Here is a 12,657-nt window from a genome sequence, read left to right as displayed (position 1 = left end):
TGGTACAAAGTCTTAAAAACAGAACATTGTTGAATTGTCTATAAAAAACAACCAATATCCCTTGGATTTCCCAAACACAAAGCTGGAGCAAGTATACTAACTCCATACCCTTAAACTACAAAAGGCCTGTGGCGTAGACAGGGTAAACAGCCACATCATGTGACATAACTGCATGAGCCTAGTGATGAGCCTAGTTTAAAATACTCAACCCCATCCTGAAGTACGGATGTTTTCCTTTGGCCTGGAATCCAGGACTGATCACCTGACCCTAACAACTGCCGGAGCATTTGTGTGAACAGTAACCTGGGCTAGCTATTCACCAGTATCTTCAATACCCTATTACTGGCAGCTTGCCAAATACAGTGTCCTGAATAGAAGTCAGATCGACTTCATATGAAGCTGGCACATATCTGACCACATACGCACTCAACACACACTTTAAATGAACAGAAAAATAGTGACCTGTGTCTTTGATTTCTAAAAAGCAATAGGCTCTATTTTGAACAAATAACAAATATACAAACTTTCAATGTGGGGTAAGAGGTACAGTCCACAACTGATTTTTTTTAGCGTACTCAGAAAGTATAAGCGGTTTGAAAATACTTACATAAATTATTTTAGGAAGACTGTGTTGGTTTTTGTATCATTTGTGTTTGTGTTGACTCTTATTGAGATCTCCAGTCACCTGCCCTTATAGATGCCTCTTTTGCTTATGTGTTGTTAGAAATTGAGCTCACCTGTGTGCCTGCTTCTAGGGTTTTTTTAAAAAAGGAATAGGTTGGTTTTCTATTTTTTTTACCCCTTGCCCAGTAGCAGTCTACTACAGGGGGGATTCTGGGTCCTCTCTCCATACAGTATGTCTCCTTTTGCATTGTTTCCAGACCTGGGCTGATTTGAGTTTTTCATGGTAATGGATTACAAGGGTAGGTCTGACAGAAGTGAATGTGGTGGATCTGCCATCTGCCCAGGCAGGAAGGTAGATACAGTATATGTAAACAGGTTTTAGCATTAATGTTTTGCATACAATCACCCTTTCCAAAAGGTGAGATAACCAGAGAAAACAGGACACAGCTTTTCTAGGGACTTTTTTTCCCTACAGTATTTATGGTTACGATGGGTTTTAACTCTTTGTGGAGATAAGCTATTTTTATCTTTTCTTTGGTGTAGGTTCATGAATGCATGGGCTTTCTTTTCTTCCATGTCTTGTTCCTTTGTTCAGTTGTTTTGTATTCTTTCTGTTTTGTCCCCTTATTTTTGTGCTGGTGCTAGAATTTCTGCTGGCTTTTCCATGTTTTTCCCTTTTGCTCTTTGATTTAATTTTTTCCTGTGACCCATTTTTCCTTATTTATCTCAATGTGATATTTTCCCCTTCTCCTCAGCTGTTGAGTCTCTTGCACTTTCTTCCCTGTTATCAGTATTGTCTGATGTTGGATTGCATTTTAAGTTCCTTATTTTTTAGTAATCCTGTAATTTTTTTTCCACTGTTATTCTCATCTTTTATTGTACTATTGCTGTTATTGCAGTCTTCCCACAGTTTATTTTATTCTTAAACAACATACTAAATAATATAAGAATACATGTTGTGCTCATCTCTTTCCTGCCACTTGCACTCCTGATATTGTCTTCAAATAATTCCAATATTTTAGAGCTCTATATTTTCAAGCCTTGAAGGCCTAAGGTTGTTTTTTAAAGTGTTTGAATGTGATGTACTAACTACTGTCTACAATAACAATAACATACATAAATTACCAATAACATGCATATAAAAAATAGCCCAGAAATCAAGTATGAAGTAAGGAAATGGCTGCAGCTATGAATCAGAATTTTAATCTATTGGTTTTGTAGTTGGTTGGAACTTGGAACTAGTTAGACAAGGGGTGTGAAGATTCGTTACAGATGTATTTTGCTGTACGCAGAACAAGTGAACAATAGACGGACATAATTTCACAAGACAACCCAGTTGGTTCTTGAAATTTCCAAACCACACATCAGAGTGAAAATTAAAACAAATTGAGGAAGGACCGATAGGAGAAGATCAACAATGAATCATTAACATTACAATGCTTAAGTTGCCTTTATAATAAAGACAATTTTGTCCTTTTGTGAGGATCATGTCCACATTGGACCTGTTTTTTTAAGTTGTTTTGAAATTTCACTTAGGGTTCAGAACATTTCACAACTACTAATTTTTTTTCCTACCACCTCAGCTAATTCTCTCCCCCTTTAGGTTTGGGTGGGGGTATGGGTTTTTTCCAGAAACCTGTTATCATTTCTTTGATGTTGGACACATTTGTCTTCAGGAAGTTTTCTTCACACCTCCTATCATACTCATCTGACATGTCCATAGCTACACTCATTTACTTGCAGCAGACAAACAATGACAGAGTCGTCTGCAAATTTTATTAAGTGTCTGGAGTGGTGAGAGCTCTTGAGGGTGTTTGCTTACAGGACAAAGAGTAACGGAGACAATATGCATCCTTGGGGGAACCAGTAAAACAATACCTGTTGTTGGATAATACATTGTTGACTTTCACACTCTAAGTCTGTTCAGAAATCAGTAACCCCTCTGATGATGTTAAGATCAAAACCAAAGTTTGATAATAGCTTTGCTGCCTGTACTTGAGGTCAAATGCAATTGCATACAGAGGAGGAAGTATAGCACAACAAAAATAACACACTTCTAAATCTACCACAGCACAGAAAAAAACTAGAAAAATCACTTATAAAACCACAGGAGTACACAAACATAACACAAACTAGAATGCCACATAGACAATAATCTGTAGCAGAATATCTGCTTATGTTGTATTTTCTTTGTGGATGTTTTTGGATGTTGTATTGGCCTTGGCAACTCTGTGATTTAACAGTCATGATAATAAAGCATTTTTGAATCTCTATGTGAGTGGAACCTGTTGAATATTAGTTCAGATGGCTAGCTGTGTCAGCAGGTGTAGGCTGCAAAGGATCAAGTAATAGTTTAATTCCATGCTGAAAAGAGAAGAAAGAAAACACAACATTTTGGCTGTGGAGCCTTCTTCAAGGGTTACAGTTGAAGAAGGCTCCATGGCCGAAACTTTGTTTTCTTTCTTCTCTTTTCAGCATGGAATTAAACTATTACTTGTTAAATATTAGTTACACTTGGGTTTCGCAATATAATATAACCAAGAGGTATTGTTATTTTTTTAATACTTTTACAGCAGTCAAACTGGCATACTCTGATATCTGAGAGAGAGTTTAATATAAAAATTTTCTCTTGAACTGTCATGAACCAGTTTAATTTGTTTTTACCTCTCTACAAATCAGCCTTCAAAAGCTTAACTCATGTAGCTGTAATGTACATGAACACCATTAAAAAGTTTTCCTTTCTCTATGTGGCACGTGGAGTGCTGAGAACGCATGCTCCAAGCTGCTTGCTCCTGTAAGGAATTAACAACTTAAAGATTAAGTTAAATTATAAATAGGCCTCACCCTGTACATAGGGAGTTATGGGACATGTTTCGTTTAGAAGGGATTTAAAAGTAAAAAGTAAAGCCTGAAATAAACAAACTGTGCCATGTAAGACCAAGGTAAGGAATGTTTGTTACTATTTGTTTTGTCTGGTTATTTAAACCATTCCGTCTATTTCACACTTAACCAATTTTGAATTAGAAAGACTACAAACTGTGCAAACTTCCAAGTCTGTAAGGGTGTATGATGTAGATCATTCACAAGAGCACACGGCTGCTTGTTATAATTGTAAGAACTGTAGTTCACTACTGTTCTTTTGACTCTTGAGCTTGCATCATACAGCCGTTGGAGTGCATTTCAAACCTAAGAGATATAATAATAATAATAATAATAATTGCTTACACTTATATAGCGCTTTTCTGGACACTCCACTCAAAGCGCTTTACAGGTAATGGGGACTCCCCTCCACCACCACCAATGTGCAGCCCCACCTGGATGATGCGACGGCAGCCATAGTGCGCCAGAACGCTCACCGCACATCAGCTATCAGTGGGGAGGAGAGCAGAGTAATGTAGCCAATTCATAGAGGGGGGATTATTAGGAGGCCATGATTAGTAAGGGCCAATTGGAAATTTGGCCAGGACACCGGGGTTACACCCCTACTCTTTTCGAGAAGCGCCCTGGGATTTTTAATGACCACAGAGAGAGTCAGGACCTCGGTTTTACGTCTCATCCGAAGGACGGCACCTGTTTACAGTATAGTGTCCCCGTCACTATACTGGGGCATTAGGACCCACATGGACCACAGGGTGAGCGCCCCCTGCTGGCCCCACTAACACCTCTTCCAGCAGCAACCTTCCAGCAATATCAAACTCATTTAACCTGTCAGACATATGTTAAATGGGTTGTGACTTTTGGCAAAGTTTTTTGCTACATAATTTGTTTCATGAATACCATTTATCTCTATAACAACTTTCCTGTCCCCAGAACATATGTTTTAAGCTGCTTGATCCCATTGGGTGCAACCTTTCCATTGTATTCATAATGTGTTGTTTGCATTAGGAGTGTGTTAAATAAGCAGAAAAGAGGCCTGTTTTTTCTGTTGCTTCTGATCTTATACAGTGGTCAGAATCTCTCATCCAAAAGCTTATGAGTGGAAAAAAATTTAGTACAGATGCACAATCCATTAAAAACCATTTAAAGAGCATAAGGGTTTTCATCACATGGACTTGTTCGACTGTTGAGGATTTCTGTTTTGGTTGAGGATCAATTAAAGGACAACAACCTGAAACACTATCTTCGATCTTTCCAGAGCTGTAAGTAGTCATTCCAAGTTTATTAACTTGTCTCTTTTTTTCTATGTACTTTTCAATAGCCACTGATGTTATTTACAACAGTTTTTTTTTTTCAAAATTGCATCTTTTTGGACAAATTTTAAAGAATTGGCACAATAGGCGGAGGAGTGGCTCTGTGGCTCAGGATCTGCACCGGTGGCTGGAAGGTTGCTGGTTCACATCCCATGGTTGACAGAGGAATCCTACTCTGTTGAGCCCCTGAGTAAGGCCTTTAATCCCAGCTGCTCCAGGGGTGCTGTACAATGGCAGACCCTGTGCTCTGACTCCCAGCTTTTCTCCCTGTCTGTGTGTCTCATGGAGAGCAAGCTGAGGTATGCAGAATATGAAGTCCTAATGCAAGAAAATGTATATGGTCAATACAGTAATCAGATTTATTCCATGCTGAAAAGAGAAGAAAGAAAACACAATGTTTTGACCATGGAGCCTTCTTCAGTTATGATTTGATTTTTTACAATCATACCCACAAAAACTTTGCAATTTTTAAAAATCTTGCAAACACAACCCAGATATGTTGACTTCTTTAAAAACATTTTTTTAAAAGAAACACATACTTCTTTTCTAGTTTTTTTTTTATGTGGTGGCTGCCAGGAATCCTCAGTGAAAAGGTATGCAGATCCTGTGCAGACGCAGGAGCAAGTAGTTATTGAGACAAGAGAACAATCCGAAACGTCAGGCAAGATCATAGTCGATCGGCGAAAGGTAGATCAAAATCCAGGAAGTACAGAGAGAAGCAAACAATCCGAAACAGAAGGCAAGGCCCAAGGTCGAGAGGCAAAAGGGAGATCAGTAACCAGTAAGCGAGATTTAGAGTAAACGCGAGGTAGAGCTGTCAAAGAGAAGACTCAATACCGAGGGTTTGGATGGTTAAAATTGTGCTGCTTGCCGCACAGTAGAGTGTGTGCTGATGGATTAACACGTGCGGTGGTGCTTGTTATAATTAACCCGCTGCTGGTAGTGGTTAGTTCTTTTGTGAGTTATTCTCCGCTAGCTGGTGGTTGTGACAGTGACAGAATGCTGTTTTGTGATTGATGCTATATCAAAATATAGGGCCCGTAAAATTAAACACAGAACTAAAACCATTTAATGGACTTGTACATCTGTTGCGCTCCTACACTATTAACATCCATTGGGCATTGAATTTCAATTATGTTTCCAGTCCATTCAGATATGTTCTCTATTTTTCAGATTGCTGGCAATGTCACATGTTAAAGGAGGACAGAGGAGTAGAAGGCCAGACCTGTGGTCAAGGGCTGGTGGAGTAGGGAATGTGATCAACGAATTTCTGAAGTTTTCTAAACTCGAAAAAAAAATTAGGTGGAATGACAGTATGTGGTCAACACTGTCAAACAGACTCCTTGGAGAGGAATGCCCCAGCAACAAGAAATGGTTATCAGTGATTTGGCATGAAGATAGAAAACAACTAAGAACCAAAGTGCTTAGGGCGCAGAAAGAGGAGAGTATTGGTAGGGATTCCAAACCAGATGACAGTACACAATCTATAGTCAATATTTCAAGTCAAAGTGAGGGACATAGTTTGGAAGGCAACACAGAGCTCAGAAGTTCATCAGAAGATACAGAAGATGCATGGGCAGCACACGGCAGCACAGACAGTGGTGACATGTTAGAGGGAGAAAAAATCTGTGTAGAATCAGAAAAAAAGCCTGAAGAGCACAGTGAATATTCCCAGGGGGCAAGCTCATCTGGGACATCACCTCAGGATAAAAGGGGATTAAGAAAGATTATGTCTGTGCCTAAAACTTTCCAAGTATGTTTAAAGGCTGAACAATGGAGAAAAATAGCACCTCTAAAAGGTACATCTAAACTAAGACGACCATGGACCCAGATCTTATATAACGAGTTCAGGAAGATAAATCCTTGTTGCCCAATAGCCTTCAAATACCAATACATCAGGAAAGAGAACAGCAGAAAAAAAAAAACTTTCTGATGATAAAAGCAGTCTGTACCTTCAGGTCCTGCAATGTAAAATACATTATGACAACAAGACACAAACCAATGGGCAATGATGACATCACAATTGATGTTGTACGAGCAGGGCAAATACAGCACAGTAAAAGGGAAACAAAATTTCGACAAGCACGTCAGCCTTATCGTCGAAAGATTGCCCGTGCCCTCACAAAAGGAATCAGCAATGTGTACTACAGGAACCTGAGCAGAACACCGCTTGCTGAAATTGCAGCAGGCAATTTATCTAAACCACTAACACAGAATGTCCTGAAAGTCATTTCATCAGAGTTCAGGAACAGTAAACGCATTCACTATGATCCAGTGTTTGAATTACATATGGCACAAAAATATATGAAAGCATGCGACTTCGACATTGTCCATTTCCCAGGATATATACAGATTTTGCAGTTAGACACATTTGCTGCCTATCTTTACACAGAACAGAGTATGCGAATTCTTATTGCCCATCTAAAGATGAAGGAGAAAGTCAGCCTTTACCTGGATGCAACAGGAGGGGTAGTCAGAAAAATTCCATCGGAGAACAAAAGAATTTTGTACTACAGTCTTACGTTACCTGGAGGTGGAAAAAGAAAGCCTCCATTACCAGTGTCTGAAATGTTGACAACTGACCACACCATTGTCAGTATAGAACGTTGGCTACGGAAATTCATGTTTGACATCTCAACATGTACTACCAAGAGAGTGCAGCATGTAGAAACTGACTACAGCTGGGCCCTGATTCACAGTGTTCTTTTTGCCTTCAATGGGGACACCATCCATGCATACTTAAATCGTGCAATGAAAGTCTGCCAAGGCAAACTTAAGTACACAGAACTTCAGATGTTCACTGTTCTGCACCTTTGCTCTGCCCATGTCATAAAGGCTGTCTCTCAAGCAATTAGTAAAAAAACAACAGACAAAGGACTGCGAGACTTTGCAACATTTTCCTTTGCCATCCTGCAAAACAGCACATCTTTGAGTGTCGCCAGAAATATTTTCAAACACATGTGTATTGTACTCTCAAGCAGGAGGTTCACAAATGAAGTCCAATCTAGTGTCTGCCTCCTTAACACTTACATTTCTCAAACAACCACACCAGACCAGATGGAAAAGGAAGCAGAAGTCAAAGACACAGATGAGGTACTGTACCCAAAAATGAGAGGCAGCCTGGGCCGCTCTCCTTTCGCTGTGGAGTTCAAAGGTATTTATGAAGACAGCATATCAGCTCAAGGACATGATGACTATGGGACACAACACAATGTGAACCCCTATTTCTGTGAAGACATAATAAGATTTCTGTTGCAAAGATATGTAGCGGTGAGGCTTAATAATAAGACAGAATTAAGTGTTTCTGAGCTTTCCCAAATTAGGCCTCATTTCTCTGTTCATCTCTGTGGTGCAGCCACAGAGAAACCATTCATGCAAGGTGATTTAAGGTCCAAGGACAGCTCCCAAAGGGGGATGCACTTAGCTAAGCCTGGCTATCATGATCAATGGTCACCCATTGGCGCCTATCTGTTTAGGGAGTGCGAGTTGGACATCTGGACTGCATTACTAAGTGTCAGGCTTAAGTGACTCATATCTCACCTTGATCAACCAATCAGGGACTGGTAGGGCCGAGTAACCCACGTGGGACTCTGATACCCATGGAACTTTCAGCCAATCAATGAGCTGAAGTTCCTCCAGGTAAAAACAGGCAACACAGAGAGCCTGGGAGATTCAGATTCAGATTCAGATTCAACAAGATTCAGACAAGATTCTAAAGGGAATTCAAAGGAGAATTCCAGGGCAGGACGGCCCAGGAGCAGAAGGCTCCCAAGGGCAGGACATTCTCGCAGCGCGCCTCCTGACCATCCTGAGACTCAGCCCGGACAACCACGGAACGGCCAGTGTGTCCGAGTGCCAGAACTTTCCTTTGTTCTAAGAGTCTAGAGTGGAGGTTGCCAGAGAGTAACCAGCAGCAGGCCTCGTGAACTGGTCGGAACTGTGGACAGCTGAATCACTATTCAGAACTAGCTCTTCATCATAAACGAACTGGTCCTCTTCCTGACTTGCTGGGACCCACAGTCATCTTTTCTCCTGTGCACAAACTTTGCTAGTTAATGCCAACAGTGAGCATCAGCAGCGCACCGTCGCAAGCCGCACAGCACAGCCTGGCACGGAGCCAGAGAGCGCGGATTGGACAGCAACAGCCTGCAACTGTTTCTTTGTGCCCGCAGGAGATCTGAATCCCCAGAGATTGGATGAGTATTCAACTTCAATGCATTACAGCTCGAGAATTCAATTGTTATCCCAACCAGTTGATATCAATTTAATTCCTAAGAGTTATGTACTTGTTTGAGTATCTAATGTAGAAGTTGTAACCAAGTTCACTTTACGAAACGGTCTTAATGAATGATATACTGAACGTATTCCTCTTGATATATGTAACACTTTGTAACTGACCGAATATACCTTTTGTATTCTGATAACCCTCTCGATAAGATCTGTTAGGTTTATATGCATATTCTATGTATTAATAAATGTATCCTCGTGTATTAGTACCTGTGTGTGCGCGTTGTTTGAGTTATGTCGCATGGTTGGATTCTAAAGCCATCAAAAGAATCAACTTTGTGATTTACTGCTACAATTAATAATTGTCTCAGTAAATGCCCAAACCCTACAGAACTGGTGCCTTCAGAGAGCCACTATGATTACATATTTGGCGTCCCTGAACCGGTTTTCTCTACATTTATTTGGCGTCCCTGGCACGGGCGTGGCAAGACTGAAATGAGTCAACCAAGCGGAATAATTCAATATAAAACGCCGGGGGTTTCATACACGACAATACAGTGTGCTGAAAGCCGAAAGGAAAAAAGTTCCCCTTGCTCTTTAAGCAGTGCTTGATTGTTTTGTGATCTTTTGCGATCTACCGGGTTGATTGCATACTTGATCTTGTGGTTTTCTGTGGTAAAACTGTAATTTCGTACTTAAAAGTAATACTCTTTAAGTTTAACGATGGTTGCTAAAAGGTCTGAATTCGAGTCGCTATTAAGCACTCTCTCTAGCAGCGACAGGTCTGACCACGATCTCTTCCATATCTCCGTCAGCGGAGAAGCTAGGAGAAGAAATCTCCATTCTCTGAGAGAGCTAGCGAAGGACATAGAGAGATTTGACCCCGCAGTGTCAGAGAATAATATCGAGAGTTATATTCAGGACCTCAGGTATAACCTGCAGTACCTGCCAAACGCCACAGAACAGGAGAAAGTGTTTCTGGTTAGAAAAACTACCAGCAGAGCTGTACATGAGTGGATGGCTAGGCAGATGAAAGAAGTCTGTAATGACTTTGAGCAGCTATGTCAAGCACTTATCGAAGAATACAGTGCGTTTATTGACCCGACTGCTGCGATAGCCGCCGCTCTTAACATTAAGCACGAGAGAGCAGAGTCCCCTCGCGAATATTACGAGAGACTTAGACGAACTTATTTTGCAGGGCGAAATGATGAGGGTTGCGAAGAGAACACACATTTCAAGGGTTTATTCATTGCGAATCTCCACCCATCAGTCAGAAAGATGATCTTAATGCATATAGATGCACAGACCATGAAAATGACTGATATTAAGAGATTCGTGCAGAAAGCCTGGGAGTATGATGTCCAAAGTCGCTCTGAGCAAAAAGCTGTTAAAGCGACTGTGTTCGCCGTCAGAGCCAGCAGGGTTAATTCCCCCCTGCTCGAAGGAGCACAGGCTCCTGAGCTGGCTAAGCCCCGTTCCAAAGCACTCACACAGGACCGCACCCAGCGTCCTAAGTGCCATGAGAACACCTGGGGAGGGAAAGGGCTAGAAAAGGCTGAACAAAAGGATTCAGTAGCCGCCCGCCTGGCCAGGCTTGAACAAGCTTTATTAGGACAGGGACAAGCGCTCCCCAAGGCTGCCGGAAGCGTGAATGAGCTGATACTCTCCACTGGAGGAGGTGGAGACCCGCCCCCTCTCCCTCCCTCAGTCTATCTGATTGAGCGGAAGGGTTCCTGCCTGGATGAATTCAGCCACTCCCAAGTGAGTGCTGACTCCACCCCTGAAGTCACAGAGCAGGCAGTAAAACGCAGAGGAAAAGCAAGAAGCTTTTACCTCAAGGCTGCCATGGGAGATGTCTTACCCAGTGAGACACTGATTGACACTGAGGTTGAAAGGTGTTTGATGTCACACGGCAAGCTCAAACGGGTAGAAAAAGAAAAGGGCATGCGACTCAGAGAGGAACCTTTGGTGGATCACCAGAAAGGCAAAGTGTGGAAACAGGTCAAGGCTCCTAAGCCTTCTGTACAGAAGGAAAGGGGGGCCAAGAGGCCGACTGTGCTCACACAGTGCCCACCGAACACAGAAGCCTATGCGGAGATTCCTTCTGTTCCCTCTGGACAAGAAATAAAAATATTTCCTTGTTCCCCAGATATACAGGGAAGTCGTGTCCCGGCTGAGGTCCCAACAGCCTCCCTGCCACAGAAGCGGTGCTCCAAGCAGCCGCCTGATCCACCAGGTAAAGCACACACCTTTTACGTCCCTAAAGAGGAGCAGATCTCCCCACCTGGCGATGAAAAGGAGCTTTCCCTGTGCACCCTGGCACCCAAGAGGGGTCAGGACCACCACCCTGCAGTGGTGGAAGGGATCCAGATGGCAGGAGAGCAGGTTGGTGATGTAGCCCTCACCCTTAGCCCTGAGAGGTCCTCTATTAGTGAGGATCTGCTTGAGCAGCTGTCACAGGGCCACCACCAGGTGCCCCTAGTGCAACATTCACAGGTTAGACAGGAGGTCCAGCTGGACGCTGAGACTACTGCGCTGTGGACACACCTGATCCCAGATGCCGATTCCCTCTGCTTTGACCCAGGGAACCTGCAGTCAGGTAACATTATTTCTCACAACTACCAGGTAGTGAGTGAGACTGACCTGATTGTTCCTGCCTCAACGGCAGGGTTGCCAACACACCCAGTCCCCCAGAAGGGACAGGGAATGAAAGCCGAGACGGTTTTCTTACAGCCACCAGCTCAGTCTGTCAGTCTGAGTCTGACCAACAGTGGTTCAGCCAGACTGGAGCTGGATGGTAAAGTCACCCGCCTGCCAGTGCAGGACATCGCAAAGAGAGGTGTCAGAATCCCCGCCTGCACTGACATGGGCCTGGTGAGTGATAGTGAGTTCAAAGACAGTGAACTAGCTATCTCACTGCTGGGGCAGCTCCCTGAAGCCCTAGCGAGGGAAGGGGGGAGCGAGCAGGTGTCCTACACCTACCCCCAGCGAACGATTGTAAACATGCCGATAGAGGGATTCCTCAATCAGGAAGTGTGCAGGGTGGAACTGAACAGTGAGAATGGGGTACCAATCCCAGATCACTCAGGTGCTCCAGATGACCACTCAGCCGAGGGTCAGGCATGCTCCACCGCTGCACCGCCCCCTGCAGGGTTACTAGAGCACAGGCATGAACAAATCGAAAAAGCAGATGCCCTGGAAACGGAGGAGCAGCATCAGCCGCTGCGTCAGATCTCCCCAGATTTCCAGGATGTTGGTGCCCAAGATGCCACAGGGCATACTGAGAAAGACACCATGTACATGCTGCGCCAGCTTAGAAAGGCAACAGTCACTCAGAAGGAGATGACTGGGATCAGCCACCCGAAAAGACTTTTGGGAGGACTGATTGCTGCCACCACTGTTGTGCATTTGCTATTTCTGGTAGGTTTGTGTGCTACTGGCACTCTCACCCTGACTGCCCCAAGAAGGCAGGTGTCAGAGATGCCAGAGGGTAGTGACAGACTGTATCAACAGCAGCAAAAGTTGGAAAGCTTAGGGAAAACCCTAAAGGCAACTTCCTATGCAACAGGGTTAAACCTTATTCCCCAAACAGTGGACATGATTGTTGGTGTTATAC

This window comes from Lepisosteus platostomus, chromosome 5 (assembly GCF_059453375.1).
Source record: "Lepisosteus platostomus isolate fLepPlt1 chromosome 5, fLepPlt1.hap1, whole genome shotgun sequence".
Classification (NCBI taxonomy): domain Eukaryota; kingdom Metazoa; phylum Chordata; class Actinopteri; order Semionotiformes; family Lepisosteidae; genus Lepisosteus; species Lepisosteus platostomus.
Note: the sequence above shows the minus strand (reverse complement) of the source record.